Below are 18826 nucleotides of genomic sequence, written 5' to 3'. Positions count from 1 at the left end.
AACTACTTATATATGAACATTTTAGAAATGAAGTCCTCCAAGATGAAAATAACCTTTACAGTATATAATTTGCAGTGAAAAAAATCGTTGCTTGCAAATGTCGAGCCCTCGGGAGGTTTGTAGACAAAACCGAAGCATAAATTTACATCTCCTATCTGTTCGTTTCTTATATATAGAATAGACCATTCCTTCCTGCCTTTTTTGGGAATCTCGCGCCATGCAAAATCTTGTTGAATACTTTGACTATATTTTCGAGGATAAAGTTATTCTTGCCTACTTCTTTCCAAAATTCATTGTTTATACCAGAAATTGCTCCTGATCCTCCCTTCCGCCCTTTCTTTAATAATTATTTCCTTATCTAAATTAGGCAAGGTGCACTCCGGTTCCCTCGGAACCCCGCTTTTTCTACATCCAGTTTCCAACTATCTTCACCACTTAACAGTGTTTTAACGTGTTCGATCCATTCTCCGTCACTTATATTGCCTGTGTTATACTGTTTCTTTCTCTACATATTTGAGATATCCTATATCACATTTTCTTAAATTTCTTTATTCTTAGAATCTCCATTTAAGTTATCAGCTTGTTTCTTCTGCCACAAGTCCTTCGTGTTTACCAATAATTTTCTATACTATTCTTTTACTACAGAATGCAATTCTTGATTCAAGCCCTCCTATCTTCCTAAACTATTTTTAATTTTCTCATTACTTCAGTCCTTTCTCTTTCTGAATTATTAGTTGTTCTACCCACAGTTTCTTTGCATTCTTATCTCCTGCACACGCAACTTCTGTCCTGCTATCAATACAGTATTTTCTATAAGCTTTATTGCCACATCTACTTGGTTATTTTCAATCGCTAGTATTATTCCTATCTTAAAAATGTCAAAAGTTTTCCTTATAAAACATTCCCTTAAGTCTATTATAAGGTATTCTCTCCATCTTTACTTGGGCATCAATCTCTGTCTAATATTTCTGTGATAATAAGCCACACTATTCTCCTTCTTAATTATCAAAGGTATAATTAGGGGAAAGTGATGAGATTCTCCCCATCCTTCAACAGTTATCTACTTGAGTGATAATGCCTCCATTCAATATAGTACTAAATACAGCCTGTAGCACTTTCTCCATTTCTGATATATGCATTAAATTACCCTTTTCACCTCCTGGCCACGACCCGTTCAAAATATTCAGTTCTTCCGTAACACGTGTCATCTCAATATGTTGAGATACGCGAGCCTCGTGTTGGTAGATTTGCTGGCACGTAAGAGAACTTAAAAAGTACTGTTTCAAGTCTGCAACCTCGGCCCTGAAGTCCTCCATCGGCATATTACTTGTTCAACACTGATAAGGATTAATTGTGAGAACTATTCACAACATAGTTTAAACATAGTCTTGACCTCTTGAGACAATTTATACTGTACTCTGTGGGCTCTAATAAGAGAAATAAACATAGCGCCATATCCGCCTATACATGCTTAATCAAAGAGGTCTTGCTCACAATTTTATCTTTCATGTATTCTAAAATGAAGGGAAGAATTTGTTCTATTTCTACAGCTCGACTCGGTTGTTTGAGAAATTTTATGGGGGCACTCTTGCTCGGTTTGAATTCCAGCTGGGATGACATCCCTATTAACCCATGATTTGTGGGAAAATGCCACTTCCAATAGTTTTGTTACATTCTTCTGACGTACATACATTAACATAACGATAGTCAGCACAGCCTCTGAAGTTTTCAAGTAACTTAGAATAGATTTTTGTAAAGAGTCAGGAACTCTTTGACCTCTTCGACCGAGGTGATGCAAAACATTTTTGGTATGTGTGTGTGTACATACTGTAGATAGGTAGAAGAAGATAAATAATAATAATAATAATAATAATAATAATAATAATAATAATAATAATAATAATAATAATAATAATAATAATAATAATAATAATAATAATAATAATTTCATTTCGTCATCTGTTTAACGTCGAAGTTTGGCTTTTTCCGCAGACACAGTGAGGGATCCCAAATTTACCGCCTCAAGGGCAGTGTCCTGAATAATCAGGCATTTGGTCGGGAATACAACTACGAAGGAGGACCAGTACCTTGCCGAGGTGGCCTCATATGCTGTGCTGAGCAGGGGCCTTGTGAAGGATGGGAAGATTGGAAGGGAGAGACAAGGAAGCGGTCGTAGCTTTAATTTAGGTACCATCCCGGCATTTGCCTGAAGAAGAAGTGGGTAAACCACGGAAAGGCACTTCGAGGATGGTTGAGGTGGGAACCGAAATTCTCTACTCAGTTGACCTCCCGAGGCTGAGTAGACACCGTTCCAGTCCTCGTATCACTTTTACATTTCGTGGCAGAGCCGGGAATCGGACCCTGGCCTCCAGGAATGGCAGCTAATCACACTAACAACTGCACCACATAAGTGGAATAATAATAATAATAATAATAATAATAATAATAATAATAATAATAATAATAATAATAATAATAATAATAATAATAATAAATGCTATTGATTTTATGTCCCACTAAGTACTTTTACGTTTGTCGGAGACGCCGAGGTGCCGGAATTTTGCCACGCAGGAATTCTTATACGCGCCAGTAAATCTACCGACGCGTATTTAAACACATTCAATTACCACTAGTTTGAGCCAGGATCGAATCTGCCAAGCTGGGCTCAGAAGGCCAGCGCTCTACCGTCTGAACTACTCAGTCTGGCCTTTCTATTTTTGTAAATTCATTATCCAGATATTTGACCCTACACATTCTCAATCGATCTGCTTCTTCCATTGTTTCTCCACAATCCATAACAAACAACGATTCTCGTCAAATTTCTCTCTTTGTGCTTTATTCTTACAGATACCCATTAACCACCACATTATACACCTTACTTCTCTATTTCTTAGTATTTCTTTCTTTATTGTCAACTTTTTCTGATTTCTCAGAATTATAGTAATGTTCTTTTGTCATACATTTTGACATGATCATCTGTTTCTCAGTATCTTTCACTCCAGTGGTTAACATCTTATTCAGCATCTTATTCAGTATCCTTTCTTCGTCCTGAATCTCTTTATCGCAGCAGTCTTCCATTCCAATTCTATCTTGTATCCTTCTCACCTTTTTACCCAGTAATCAACTTGTAGTGTTTCGTCTGATGTTGGTGTGCTAAATTCAACATTTCCTTCCCGTTTCTTCTACTTAAACAAAACCTATATTTGATTACGCTTTTAGCTATATTATAGCTGTTCATAAAGATTTCTAACTCCACTATCAGCTGCATCTTCTGGTAACTCAGTTATTATTTCTAACTCCACTATCAGCTGCATGTCCTGGTAACTCAGTTATTATTTCTAACTCCACTATCAGCTGCATGTCCTGGTAACTCAGTTATTATTTCTAACTCCACTATCAGCTGCATGTCCTGGTAACTCAGTTATTATTTCTAACTCCACTATCAGCTGCATGTCCTGGTAACTCAGTTATTATTTCTAACTCCACTATCAGCTGCATGTTCTGGTAATTCAGTTATTATTTCTAACTCCACTATCAGCTGCATATTCTGGTAACTCAGATATTATTTCTAACTCCAGTATCATCTGCATGTTTTGGTACTATAATAACAATAATCCTATTAACTTTACGTCCCTCTAACTACTTTTACTGTTTTCGGAGACGCCGAGGTGTCGGAATTTAGTCCCACAGGAGTTCTTTTACGTGCCAATAAATCTACCGACACGGGGCTGACGTATTTGAGCACCTTCAAATACCACCGGCACTCAACCATCTGAGCCATTTATAACTCCGCTATCAGCTGCATGCTCTGGTAACACAGTTATTATTTTGGAGAATTGCATCTACTCATTTACCACCTTCTTCAGTGTTCCGTATTTCTACCCCGTACAAAGCTCAGGATTTTGCTAGAGAATTTAGAAAACATTTCTGCAGCTTATAGTCAATATCTGGCATCTCCTTCTGTAAACATATCATGCTAGATAGAGGAGCCAACCTGTCTTACTTGTTCACTCCAGGTACCCGTAGATGTTAACCAAACCAAACCAAACCCCATGGCACTACAGCCCTTGAAGGGCCTTGGCCTACCAAGCGACCGCTGCTCAGCCCGAAGGCCTGCAGATTACGAGGTGTCGTGTGGTCAGCACGACGAATCCTCTCGGCCGTTAATCTTGGCTTTCTAGACCGGGGCCGCTATCTCACCGTCAGATAGCTCCTCAATTCTAATCACGTAGGCTGAGTGGACCTCGAACCAGCCCTCAGGTCCAGGTAAAAATCCCTGACCTGGCCGGGAATCGAACCCGGGGCCTCCGGGTAAGAGGCAGGCACGCTACCCCTACACCACGGGGCTGGCGTAGATGTTAACACAATTCCTAAATATTTTCTTTTATTGACTCCTTCTAATTCTACACCTTCAACCACCACCTCTCCTTTTTCTTCAGTTTATTTCCCTTTTTACTTACTATTACTTCAGTTTTCTGAATGTTAATTTTTTAATTCCATTTTCTGCAATATTCAGCCATTTTTGCGATGCTGCTTTGCATGCCATCTGATAATAGAGACAACAGAAGGAAGTCATCTGCGAAAACCAGGACAGGAATTTCTTCATTGTTAAAACATGGACTTGTCATATTCTCCTTCCCTTCATTTTCTAACCTATCGTTAATAAGAAGTACGAACATTATAACATAGGTGATAGTTCGCAGTAGTCCAATATCTGAATGTGTATCTCGTACCGTTAAGTCTTCCTTTAATTTAAGTCGTGCATTTGATCTCTGAATGTAGTTGTTCCACGGCATTAATCATTTTATTTCATACCTCTAGTCCAGCCAGTTTCTCAGTGGTCGCACGCTTGCATACATAATCTAAAGATTCCTTTAGATCTATAGCTGTATTGTATAACTTGGCGCCATTATTATTTTAATGAAAAATGTATTATCTGAAGTTCTTATACCTTTCCTGTCTGACTCGTTGGCTGAATGGTCCCTGGTTCGATTCCCGGCCGGGTCGGGGATTTTAACCTTCATTGGTTACTTCCAATGGCCCGGGGGCTGAGTGTTTGTGCTGTCCCCAACATCCCTGCAACTCACACACCACACAACACTATCCTCCAGCACAATAACACGCAGTTACCTACAAATGGCAGATGCCGCCCACCCTCATCGAAGGGTCTGCCTTACAAGGGCTGCACTCGGCTAGAAATAGCCACACAAAATTATTATTATTATTATTATTGCTTTCCTGCATCCGGACTGCGAACACAGAGTAGTCCTCAGGTCATTGACCAGGCGAGTTGGTCGTGCGGTTAGGGGCGCGCAGCTACGAGCTCGCATACGGGAGATAGTAGGTTCGAATCCCACTGTCGGCAGCCCTGCAGATGGTTTTCCGTGGTTTCCCATTTTCACACCAGGCATATGCTGGGGTTGTTAGGAGAGTTAGGGATTGGAATAACTTACCAAGGGAAATGGTCAATAATTTTCCAATTTCTTTGCGATCATTTAAGAACAGGCTAGGAAAACAACAGACAGGGAATCTGCCACCTGGGCTACTGCCCTAAATACAGGTCAGTAATGATTGTGATTGTGTGTGTGATTGTACCTTAATTAAGGCCACGGACGCTTCCTTCCCATTCCTAGGCCGTTGCTGTCCCATCGTCGCCATAAGACCTATCTGTGTCGGTGCGACGTAAAGCAAATACCAACGAAAACGAGTCATTGAATAATTTCGCTTACAACGCACCTGGCAGAATTACAATCCAATCCATTATTGTTAGAATTAGAGGGCTATTTAGTCGTTCAGAGAGATAATTCAAATAGTTCATAGAAATTATAAGTATAGGTAATACAAATTGAAATACATATAATACCACTAACATGTGCAGAGGAAGAGGAAATGTGGAGGAGAGCTACACATTACACAGAATGCATAAAGCGTGTACCCAGGATATCCCTCACACAGCAAACCATTTGTTAAAGACGCGGAGGGATGGAAACTTATACAGGGAAATGTCCTCAGAAATCACGATGCTGAGGAATGAGAGAACGATAACAAGAAGATGAACTGTAAAGAAAATAGAGGAGCAAATCTAGAGTGCTTCTATGAGGAAAACTCCAATTTAACTCACTTCGGAACCACAAAATAACATATGCACATGATCCAACGAAACCTGTTCCCTGAATAATATTCGATAAAATTGTAGTGTCTGTTCTAGAAAAAAGTAGCCTTGAAACATATTCCTTTTTGCTAATCTATATGAGAATTGAATGCAAGTCAGAAAACGCAAAGTTTAGCTATTGTACTAAATCAATGAGTCTCATGAACAATCAACCAATTGTTCATGTTGTTATGAAGAACAGTGACAATGGATGTGAAAGATGGGTAGGGATTTAGACGAGTGATACTGCACATGCCAGATGCACTTTCTTTTATTTTATCCATGTTTGCGATTTTCATGCAAATTTATTAATAGTCTCCATTACCTGCCGAAGAAAACTGGAGTAGGCCTATCCTGATTCAAGTGTCGGTGCGTTATCAAACAGAGGAGTTCCTTTAGCTTAGGACTGTCGAAAATGAATATTGACAAATACGAATTCAGACAAAGCTATTCTATTACACTGAATATAATATCGTACTTATTTCAGAATACTAATAGATAAATGAAACATATTGAACTTCATTAAAGTTAAGCAGCGATGTTTCATCGGTTTTGTTGTGTGCATCATTTATCAGTAGTTACGTAATATGAAAATGTAGTGAGATATTAGTGCCTCGTAAAAATGTGAATAACACTTATAATGATAATGAAGCTGACGAATACTGTTTTAAAATTTCCTAGTACCGAGCGAGTGGTTGCGTGGTTTGTGTCACATACGGGAAGTAGTGGACATCCCAGAATATGGTCTTCCGTGGTTTCCCATTTTCACATTAAGCAAATACTGGGGCTGTATCTTAATTAAAGCCACGGTCGCTTCATTTCCTATACCATCGTCGCCGTAAGACCTACCTGTGTCGGTGCGAAGTAAAAGCAGTAAAAATATCCTAGTCATATATGAAGAAATTTAGAGCATCTCAGTTTACATGTTAGGCCTATAGCTTACAGATAAAATGAACGCTTCAACTTTTTTTCTTTTTTTTCTTTCCTTGTCTTCCTCCTTTCCTCCTCTTTTCATATTCAAATTTCGTAAACCAACGATATTGGAGTAATCATAAAAACACCCGTTTCAAATATCACGTACTTCCTTCGTGTTAATATGATGTCTCTTCAATTACCTCGAGATTTTTCAGAGCATTAACTGCTGTTATGATATTTTCAAATGTTTTCTTTTCAGTTTCCAATGCTTCTTAATATATATTAATTTATAATTCATGTGTTTTACAAAGCGTCTCTTTAATTTTGTTAATAAAATGTTATGTATTTAGAAAAACAACAATAGATAAGAAATCTAGACTGAAATCTTTAACATCGGGAATTTCAATAATGTCAGTTGCCAGATCATTCACATGACTGAACCTATATTATGTCCGTGTGAGACTCTCTTAATGTACAGCAATTTTATGTGAACAGTGAAGATACAATCACCGGTAATTTATTATTTGGCTGGCTATATTCTGTATTCTAAGCCACTGGCTGACTTAAATTAGCTACTCGTATTTGTTCCTAGAAATGTAAATATATCTGCAATGTCTGTACCGTTAACTTAACAAATGTCTTTAGTAAATTTTAAAGACGGAATGCATCTGTATCCAACAAAGGGTTCATGCATGCAAGACCTGAAATTACTACCCTAAAATCTCCCCTGTTATCGGTAGTCGTTTAAAGCTTTTGACTCAATAATATTCAAAGGTGATTAGGCAATAATAATAGAGTAGTACAAAATGATGAGTCACGGCCCTACAGGTTTTATGGCTGTAATTACGATTTCAACAGTCACGCCAAACTGCAAGCTTGGTTCCCTTTTAATTATTCTGGGAACGTTATGTTACTGTTTCTGATTTATTAATGTATTGTATTTCTTATATGGTGGGGTTCAGGCTACGCTATTACGCTAAACAATAGTATATATTACACCGTTATAGATTTTAAAATACCGAGCTCGATAGCTGTAGTCGCTTAAGTGCGGCCAGTATCCAGTATTCAGGAGATAGTAGGTTCGAACCCCACTATCGGCAGCCCTGAAAATGGTTTTCCCTGGTTTCCCATTTTCACACCAGGCAAATGCTGGGGCTGTACCTTAATTAAGGCCACAGCCGCTTCCTTCCCACTCCTAGCCCTTCCCTGTCCCATCGTCGCCATAAGACCTATCTGTGTCGGAGCGACGTAAAGCAAATAACAAAAAAAAAAGATTTTAAAATATTAGAAACACTACGTATAAAAGACAAAGACACCTCCGTACAGGCCATGAAGGCCCTTGGAGGAGTGGAAGGTAAAGGCTTCCACCATTGTTAACCACGGCACTTGATGGGGTAGAGTGGTTAGCTCTACGCCCGGCCGCCTTTGCCCCCAGGAATTAACCTGGTACTCAGTTTTGGTGTAGGCTGAGTGTACCTGAGGGCCATATGCACCTCCGGAAGTGGAAATCTCGTTTCTTAAATTTTACGACTCAGGGCAAACCGAGCACGCCTTTACCGCCTCGGCCAGGCAACCCCTACAAATACTACGTATACACGCATAATCACTAGTCAAAACATCATGCAGTACTTCTAAATATTATTAAAATTAATTTTCCAAATATTTACTGTATTAATTCATTATTGATAGTTTAGATAAACTTTATGTTAGTTTTGCTATTGCGACATATTTTTGAGATCTACTTTCTATGATTTATTGCGGAATATATACCTCGTCAAAAACTATATTTTAAATACCAGCGAATTGGACGTCTGAGATTTTCAGTTAAACCTACCTAACTTCTTATTAACAATAATATATTATAATATATTAATAATATATTATTTTCCTGCATATAATGTCATATTTGTGGCTGCACAGCCATGCGCGAATGATGATGGGACTGAGTTTGACTCCAAGCCATTGTGACAGTTCTGAATGTTCAATTCCTGTTTAAACTATGCATGTATGTAAATAGATACAAGTAATTACACTAACTGAAGTAACACAAGCTATCGGACTGGTATTACACTAACGCTAGTAAACGTTTCTGACAACTCTGGAACAACAGTAATTCATATACAACTCCGTAAATATTCGACATCTCTTCGTAAGAGCTGCTGCAATCAAATGCCGACCTCCATGGCGATAAAAATACGTACGATAATTAGAAAGGGATCAGATATCCAGCTGCATAGTTTGAAGTCTACAATGATTTCTTATGTGATGGTTGATAATGGCGGAGAAAGATGTGCAGACTTATTGAGACAGAGTTGTGTAATTCTCTGTATCGTTAGGTTCTTGGGATTTCCCTATTATTATTATTATTATTATTATTATTATTATTATTATTATTATTATTATTATTATTATTATTATTATTATTTGTACTGCATGCGAATAATGCGGGTAGTTGGTGATCACAGCTTGAAGCAGACCCTGAGGTATCCTCCACTTCATGATACTGTGTCTCGACAGGCTGGCTACTCGCCTTTTCAACCTGCTGCGCTGTAGAACCCTCTTAACAGTACTTACAGCTCTCTATCAGCAGCTATTATAATTAAAGTCGTACAAGTTTTCCTCGACATGGAATTTAGAATAGGCTATATGATGAACTGCTATTTCATTCTAACCTCCTTAACATTCTTTTGCCGAAATCACTTTTAGTTTATATACCGGTACGAGTAATGTGTATGGAAAAAAATTACTGGATTAAAATCTACAGCGAAAATAATCACTTCATTGTGGTAAATCAGGCTTATATAGCGTAGGTAGAATCATGGTTGTTAGGTAGTGCCGGAGATGTCAGTGTCATTTTCAAAAAAAGAAACGATATTAATAGAAAGACCAAATATTGACAACAGTTTAACAAGTTATGCGGAGAGCGTAGACATGGAAATTCTCCTCAATTTAGACACATATTCCTAAAGGTATTAATTAAATGTTCGTATTCTCAGCGCCCTTTCCCACTGTCATTTTGCGAATGAAATATGTTATTATTATTTACCAGATAGTCTATATTAATCACGCGCTGTTCAAATATTTTCGCGCTATAATTCAACAATGAGAAGTGTATTTGAACAACAATCTCCTTGCACAAATCCTTGAGAGTAAATAGGTCTAAGGACAGATGAAAATCAAAATATAGCCTAGGAGAAAATGTAGAGAATGACAGTTTGTCTCACATAACATGTAGTGAAGAAACCAGAATAACAGATATGTGTTGAATTTCGAGTAAATTGTACGCTTAAGATTAATAAAATAGATATACAATTGTAACGGAACCTGATATTACCTGTAAACTGTCAAGTTCAAGGGGGCCTCGCACTTTTCACATGCCATCTTCTCAGTAACGAATGCTACTGAAATCACACCACCATACACGCAACAGGACCTTACTATCAAAATTCCTAATCTAAATTCATTTGTGAACTTTAAGCGATATGGCAATAAGCACGTAGTTAAACCTTGTAAATACGCCACCGGTAAACGTGGCGCAACGATAAAATGAAACGAACGTTCTTGTGCTTAAGAGAACAGCAGTAGGAAGGGACGTCTTCACGCACCTTATACAGGACAACGTACCATAATCACACTATATATCAATGATCGGCTTCTTCACTCTCCGATGGTCCAGAAACCTTCGCTAATTTCACAAACACGTAACATCGCCAGGGGCTACCTATGACACCAATCAAAATATGCAGAGATTTACCTGGTAGCTGGTTGAGTTAGCACGTCTGCATATCACTAGCTAATTTTTTCTTGCGGCTGTGAAAGTGCACCAGACTTGTGTAAACTACACAGCGGACTCAAGTTCATCACTTCCTCTTCCAGTGCGCCCCCCTAAAGCACTCTCTTAATTGAATGTTACGCCTTTCCCCATCATGTGGCCAGCCTGCAGCAAGTGTGTGTGCACCCACACAGCCAGCCCATGCGCATCGCGGGCCCGCTCCATCTTAAGGTCTGGTCCTGCTTCATTGGCTCGTGACATCGCGACACATTCACACATCACACTCCGCCAATACAATTCGAGCAGCACGCCTGACGGCTAGAGCCATGCGTGCTAGTTGTGTGACAACTCCATACAAATGTACACCTGTTCAACACAGCAATGGCTACTTCCGACAGCCACCTTGTTGGAGGATTTCTTTTCCAGTAAATACCAGCAAAGTTGCCTGAAAACATTTTTCATGGAAGGGGATTTAAGGCATTACCAACAGGTGTCACCAACATTACGGAATTAGCACTAGTACGCTATGCAACAATTCGGAAACGAGGCAAAAGAAATGGACTGTCAGGAAATGTTAGAAATTAATAGGTAAATTGGAGTTACAGGTTTTTTTTGCTAGGGGCTTTACGTCGCACCGACACAGATAGGTCTTATGGCGACGATGGGATAGGAAAGGCTTGGGAGTTAGAAGGAAGCGGCCGTGGCCTTAATTAAGGTACAGCCCCAGCATTTGCCTGGTGTGAAAATGGGAAACCACGGAAAACCATTTTTAGGGCTGCCGATAGTGGGATTCGAACCTACTATCTCCCGGATGCAAGCTCACAGCCGCGCGCCTCTACGCGCACGGCCAACTCGCCCGGTAGTTACAGGTTTAGAGAGAAATCTGCTGACCCAGAATCTTCTCCAACACGTCCAGGGAACTTTTTCCAAAGCCGGACTGAGTGGCTCAGACGGTTGAGGCGCTGGCCTTCTGACCCCAACTTGGCAGGTTCGATCCCGGTTCAGTCCGGTGGTATTTGAAGGTGCTCAAGTACGTCAGCCTCGTGTCGGTAGATTTAGTGAAACGTAAAATAACTCCTGCGGGACAAAATTCCGACACGTCGGCATCTCCGAAAATCGTAAAAGTAGTTAGTGGGACGTAAAGCCAGTAACATTGTCATTATTATTATTTCTTTTCCCGCGGGTGGAACGATGAAATATTATTCCTCGTCCGCTCTTATCCTTTCATCACCCTTTGCCATCAAACATCATCGGCCTCTGTAGAGTTATAGGTTACACTTACTTCCGGCGATTGTAAAGACATTTTTAAAAATCAATGTGCGGTTGAATAATTAGGAAATCAAGGTCTGGATGATGAAAATGATACTAAAGCAAACTCGTGTCTTCATCCCGAGGTGGTGCAGCTCCTTTTTACGCATATCCCTTATGGAGGTGAGCTGCATATACCATTTCAACCACATACCAGCACTCTTGCCATTCTTAAATTCCTGGCAGTACCGGGAATCGAACTCAAACCTCCGAGGACGGCAGCTAATAGTACTAGCCGCTACACTACGGAGGCGTACATAACAATAATAATAATAATAATAATAATAATAATAATAATAATAATAATAGATTTAGTGAAACGTAAAAGAACTCCTGCGGGACTAAATTCCGGCACGTCGGCATCTCCGAAAATCGTAAAAGTAGTTAGTGGGACGTAAAGCCAGTATTATTATTATTATTATTATTATTATTATTATTATTATTATTATTATTATTATTATTATTATTATTATTATTTCTTTTCCCGCGGGTGGATATAATATATTATTATTATTATTATTATTATTATTATTATTATTATTATTATTATTATTATTATTATTACGTAAGAACCAAAATCATTCTAGTCATCAGCCCAAAAATGTAGCTGAAAGAGGTCAAATGGAAACGATGATGAATAATTCAGAGATCAGTCCTACTTACCTCCAGTGTGGCTAAGGCCCTTGTAGAAACTACGTATACCTTTGTAAGTGCAAGATACGACCAGAATAAAAGGAAACCAAGGAGATAATGATAAGGGGAGCATCGTGAGGGCACGTTTGAGGCTGGGGAACTCAACTAAGAAGAGCAGTAAGTTAAATTCATACCCTCACCGGGCGAGTTGGCCGTGCGGTTAGAGGCGCACAGCTGTGAGCTTGCATCCGGGAGATAATGGGTTCGAATCCCACTGTCGGCAGCCCTGAAGATGATTTTCCGTGGTTTCCCATTTCCACACCAAGCAAATGCTGGGGCTGTACCTTAATTAATGCCACGGCCGCTTCCTTCCAACTCCTAGGCCTTTCCTATCCCATCGTCGCCATAAGACCTATCTGTGTCGTTGCGACGTAAAACAAATAGCAAGCAAGCAAAAAAAACATACCCTCAGATTTCTTGGAGGTTGTTTTTCCTTGATTAGAGGCGAATACCGAGAAGGTAAGGTACCTAACAAAACGCCGTGATCGCTTCCTGCGGGACAAAATTCTGGCACTTTGGCGTCTCCGAAAACAGTAACAATTACTTAGTAGGATGTAAAATCGCCTCTGTGGTGTAGTGGTTAGTGTGATTAGCTGCCACCCCCGGAGGCCCGGGTTCGATTCCCGGCTCTGCCGCGAAATTTGAAAAGTGGTACGAGGGGTGGAACGGGGTCCACTCAGCCTCGGGAGGTCAACTGAGTAGAGGTGGGTTCCATTCCCACCTCAGCCATCCTGGAAGTGGTTTTCCGTGGTTTCCCACTTCTCCTCCAGGTAAATGCCGGGATGGTACCTAACTTAAGGCTACGGCCGCTTCCTTCCCTCTTCCTTGCCTATCCCTTCCAATCTTCCCATCTCCCACCAAGGCCCCTGTTCAGCATAGCAGGTGAGGCCGCCTGGGCGAGGTACAGGTCATTCTCCCCAGTTGTATCCCCCGACCCAATGTCTCACGCTCCAGGACACTGCCCTTGAGGCGGTAGAGGCGGGATCCCTCGCTAAGTCCGAGGGAAAAACCAAACCTGGAGGGTAAGCAGATTAAGAAATAAAGAAAGGATGTAAAATCTATAACATTATTATTATTATTTTCTTTTTTCTCTTTTTGGTGAGCCTGTTATTGTTCATATTAATATGTATATTTAATATGTATCGTTGTATACAACGATGAATATATCAATGCAACCTATAAGGGTATTAACTTCAAAGGATATTAAATAGGACGTTAAGATGGTAGATTCCTAGTGGCAGCAACAATACAAGCAGTGACAAGGTACATTTTATATGTGGCTGACTCAGCTAATGGATCTATCCAGGGTGATGATACACGTTGGAAGAGTGTAAAGGATAGGAGGAATGAGTGGACAATTCAAGAGTGTTTTTAAATATGTCCCATGTCTTACGTGTTGGGTTCCAACAGGCATTATTATACAAGAAACAGCAAAGTGTACATACAGTGACTAGTTTGAGGTTATACAGGAAAATGCTTAATGTTAATATGATGAGATGTTGTATCTTGGGACTTGGGTAAGGTAGATTTTGATGTAAATACGCTGACGAAGGCAGTTAAGGCTCCCGAAACATGTACGTATACATTTTTCAAATACTAACAACATATTGACAGGGCGGACCAAACAATCACCCGTTGTGCATTATTGTTGTTGGTTTTTTTTTTTTTTTTTTGCATATTTCGTTAATTTCAAGGTAAGTAGGCCTACTGTGTACAATTTATGCGCTCAATTTTTCTTAGCGATTTGTCGTTCAGTTCCGCATTTAATGTCTTGCATTCAATTTTAGACTTAACTCGGTAGGGTGTGCAATTGGACGAGACAAAAGAGTGACTGAATGGGTTGCTATATTTCTAGAAAATAGATCTCAGAGAATTGGAGTAGGCGAAGCTTTATCTGACCCTGTAAAAATTAAGAGGGGAATTCCTCAAGGCAGTATTATTGGACCTTTATGTTTTCTTATATCAATGATATGAGTCAAGGATCTCCCGGATGCAAGCTCACAGCCGTGCGCCTCTAACCGCACGGCCAACTCGCCCGGTGAGGCTTTTTGCGGATGATGTTATTCTCTATAGAGTAATAAATAAGTTACAAGATTGTGAGCAACTGCAAAATGACCTCGATAATGTTGTGAGATGAACAGGAGGCAATGGTATGTTGATAAACGGGGTGAAAAGTCAGGTTGTGAGTTTCACAAATAGGAAAAGTCCTCTCATTTTTAATTACTGCGTTGATGGGGTGAAAGTTCCTTTTGGGGATCATTGTAAGTACCAAGGTGTTAATATAAGGAAAGATCTTCATTGAGGTAATCACATACATATGATTGTAAATAAAGAATACAGATCTCTACACATTGTTATGAGGGTGTTTATGGGTTGTAATGTAAAGCAGAGGGCTTATAAGTCTCTGGTAAGACCCCAACTAGAGTATGGTTCCAGTGTACTGGACCTTCACCAGGATTACTTGATTCAAGAACTGGAAAAAATCCAAAGAAAAGCAGCTCGATTTGTTCTAGCTGATCTCCGACAAAAGCGTAGTGTTACAAAAATGTTGCAAAGTTTGGGCTGGGAAGAACTGGGAGAAAGGAGACGAGCTGCTCGACTGAATGGTATGTTCCGAGCTGTCAGCGGAGAGATGGCGTGGAATGATATCAGTAGACGAATAAGTTTGGGTGGCGTCTTTAAAAGTAGGAAAGACCACAATATGAAGATAAAGTTGGAATACAAGAGGACAAATTGGGGCAAGTAGTCTATTCATTTATAGGAAGGGGAGTTAGTGATTGGAATAACTTACCAAGGGATATGTTCAATAAATTTCCAAAGTCATTGAAATCATTTAAGAAAAGGCTAGGAAAACAACAGATAGGGAATCTGCCACCTGGGCGACTGCCCTAAATACAGATCAGTATTGATTGATTGATTGATTGATTGATTGATTGATTGATTGATTGATTGATTGATTGCTTGATTGTGTGCGTGTTTCGTTCAGAATTTAAAAGTGTGGAAGAACCCCAGATCTCTTTTTTATGCCTTGAATCGTAAACAGCTCTAAAATTAATCTGTTATCACTGAAGAAGCGTGATAGAGAAATGAGGAGTGAAGTAGTTTACCGTTGCTTTCCTCACTGAGCAAGAAAACATAATGTATTGCGTTTGCTTGGTTGATTTTAATCTTAAATAGAAACTATTTTTAGTCATCTATAAAGTGAACTCAGTAAGGAGTGATGTATTTTCCCGTTGCTTGCCTCACTGAGCCAGAAGTTGATATTACGTATGAGTGTGGTATGCCTACTGAAACGGATGCATCTGTAAATGTATTTACATCCTATCTAGCAAACGACTTGCTTACTAAGTGAATGTTTTCAGCTTTCAAGCACCTGTAATAAATAGCCTAGGCTTATCTAGCTAGCCTGCGAATCAATGCATCCACGCGGCGTGCAAAAAACTGTTGCAGAACGAAAATCCGAATCTACCGAATACAATTTCTAATCATTTATATTATATTGCGTGTTTTTACTGTAAATATTATAGAAAGGGGCGTTTGCAGGATAAAAATTCTACTAAGTCGAAGATTTGTATATCTAAATAGTTTAACTCGGAGACTAAACTTATGTATTTTTCTGATGTTAACTTTGCTACCATAAGAATATCAACTTTCTTTTTTTAATTATTATTAATTAGATTTTATAACAGCATTGCCCGGAGCAATCTGGAAGACAATATGGCGTTTCTAGCTGATTCTGGCATACTACAATGCATGTGTGTGTAGGTTTAGATTTTAGAGTTGCAGAGTTTATGAAAAGATGTCATCTAGGTAGCCTGCGTATCATTGCATGCACGCAGTATGTAAACGAACTCTTGTTGGGCAAAATTACGTCACCAGTGATAATATAATTTCCAATAATGTATCTCATATTGTGTTTGTATTTACTGTAATTAGTATGGAGAGTATTATTAGATACCTGCGTTTGAAGATTATGTTCCAGTTCCAAGCCTTAACGATGACGTAAGTATAATATGTCAGTATATCAGGCTTGTTAGTTTTGAAAGAAAAACACAAGTAGTATGTGCGTTTTAATCATGAGTTTAAATATTTAATTATTGTAGGCTTCAGCTAATTCTACTACTCGACGGGGTTCAAATCCATCAGGTCACAAGCCCGTTCAGAAGAGCCGAATCGGATGTGTCCCCTTGAAGGAGCCGAATTGATTGGGTGACCTGCAAGAAAGCCAAATTGGATAGGTCACGAGCCCCTTTGGAAGAGCAGAAGTGGACGCGAGCCCCCTCGAAGGAGCCGAATCAGTTCGGTGAATTGCAAGTAAACCTAACCTTACGCACGAACGCTAACGTAACCTCACCTCACACAGACTCTTTACCGTTTCTCCTTAGAAGAGCCCATTCAATTTGGTGATTTGTAATTGAAGTTAGGACGTCATTATGACATGATAACTTAACCTTGTTACCAGAAACACTATCCTAACCTCACACCGGCACTTTACGCGCTCCCCTTGGAGAAGCCGAACTGGTGAGGTGACGTGTAGGTGAGGTTAACATGTGTGTTAACGTAAACTTGCCCACAAATGCTAACCTAACCTGACACAGGCTCTTTGCCATCTCCCCTTAGAAGAGTTCAATTACAGACTCCTGTTAGAATATTGGAACTAGTGAAGTGTTCTGTAAGAGAGGTTAACACGTGTAGTAACATAACCCCACCGTTAAAAAACGCTAACATAACCTTAAACCCAGGCTCTTTACCGTCTCCTCCTAGAATAATCCATGAAATTCATGAACAAGGCAAAGTAACAACCGACAATGTGTTGTTCTAAACTCAAATAGCCTATAGGTTGTATGCATTCAATGTTGAGGGATGTGCCGCCATCTTGCTTACATCGATAGAGTGGACGCAACCATACTTTTTACTCTTAGCCGTTAGAGTGAACAGAAAAATCTGTTCCCACAGGCGCCTATCAGAGTCCTCTGCGTGATCTAGCCACCCATGCATGCCACCCATCCCCTCCACCTTGCATCCACGCAACCGTCTTACCCACGGGCATAATTTTCTTTTCTGTTCACAACAGATCGTATGAGGACTGTTCTAAACTTTCCTGTTCATTAAAAAATACGTTTAGATTTTAAATTTATGAACGGGGGAAGGACTTCTAAACACTCACATACAACGGTTTAATATTTGCGCGTATATATGTCCGTGTCAGCCATCTTGCTCCCATGCGCTACCGAACGCTGGTGCGGCTAACGGAGTGCATGTGTGTACCGTTTGTCATTTTAATGGTTACTCAAAAACTCGCCGTTGGAGTATACCCTAACACTTCGTCTTTTCTCCGCCAGCCGTCAGAGTGCTCTGCAATCTCCCTCGCGCTTGCCCACTATCTAGTCCCTCTCTAGCTCCCACATCGCCACCCCCACGACCACTCGATGTGTACTTTTCGCCACTTTTCGCACGGAAGGTGGCCATTCCTGGCTTCTTGCCTACTCACATAGAAACCAGCAATATTTTCGGTTGGAGGTCGGGAGATGGCCTCCTGGGCGAGAGATCAATCTCTCTTCTTTCCCATAGTTTTCTTAGGGGCCCTGAGGTGGTCCCCAGGGAGGAAGGAAAGGACCCTCTCCACTCTCCCAAAAAACCTCGGACCCTAACCTAACCCAATGATGTTAGGATAGTGTCCGTGTTTCCAGGTTAGGTTAAGACGTCATCGTGACGTCGTAACCTCACCTTTGTGAGTTTAAGCCAACCCCCTTAGGTAAGGTTTGACGTCATTTTGACGTGTTTGTCTAGGGGTCAATGACCTTGCCTGCACCAAGAAAAATGCTGACTCCGCAAAAAAAAATCAGCTTTCCCGCCAAAAACGTGGGAAAATGCAGACGCAGCACTCATTGCTTTAGAACATACTTTGTGGTTCTACTATCAACGCATGAGCAGGCCATTTGGTGTTATTCAACAGGAGTATGCTATGTGTTCACACCGGTTATCAT

General features: G+C 40.0%; 1 protein-coding gene across 1 annotated transcript in view; it reads right to left on the bottom strand.

Moving 5' to 3' along the window:
- Positions 1-10983, bottom strand: part of LOC136862816 (ETS domain-containing protein Elk-3) — a 126808-nt gene extending 115825 nt beyond the window's left edge. The window contains exon 1 of the mRNA XM_067139078.2: positions 10821-10983. The gene's annotated coding sequence lies outside the window, so the exon portion shown is untranslated. The remainder of the gene's footprint in view (positions 1-10820) is intronic.
- Between the last annotated feature and the right edge of the window lie 7843 nt (positions 10984-18826).

Source organism: Anabrus simplex, chromosome 2, assembly GCF_040414725.1.
Source record: "Anabrus simplex isolate iqAnaSimp1 chromosome 2, ASM4041472v1, whole genome shotgun sequence".
NCBI classification, from domain to species: domain Eukaryota; kingdom Metazoa; phylum Arthropoda; class Insecta; order Orthoptera; family Tettigoniidae; genus Anabrus; species Anabrus simplex.
This window is presented reverse-complemented; position numbering and strand designations above follow the sequence as displayed.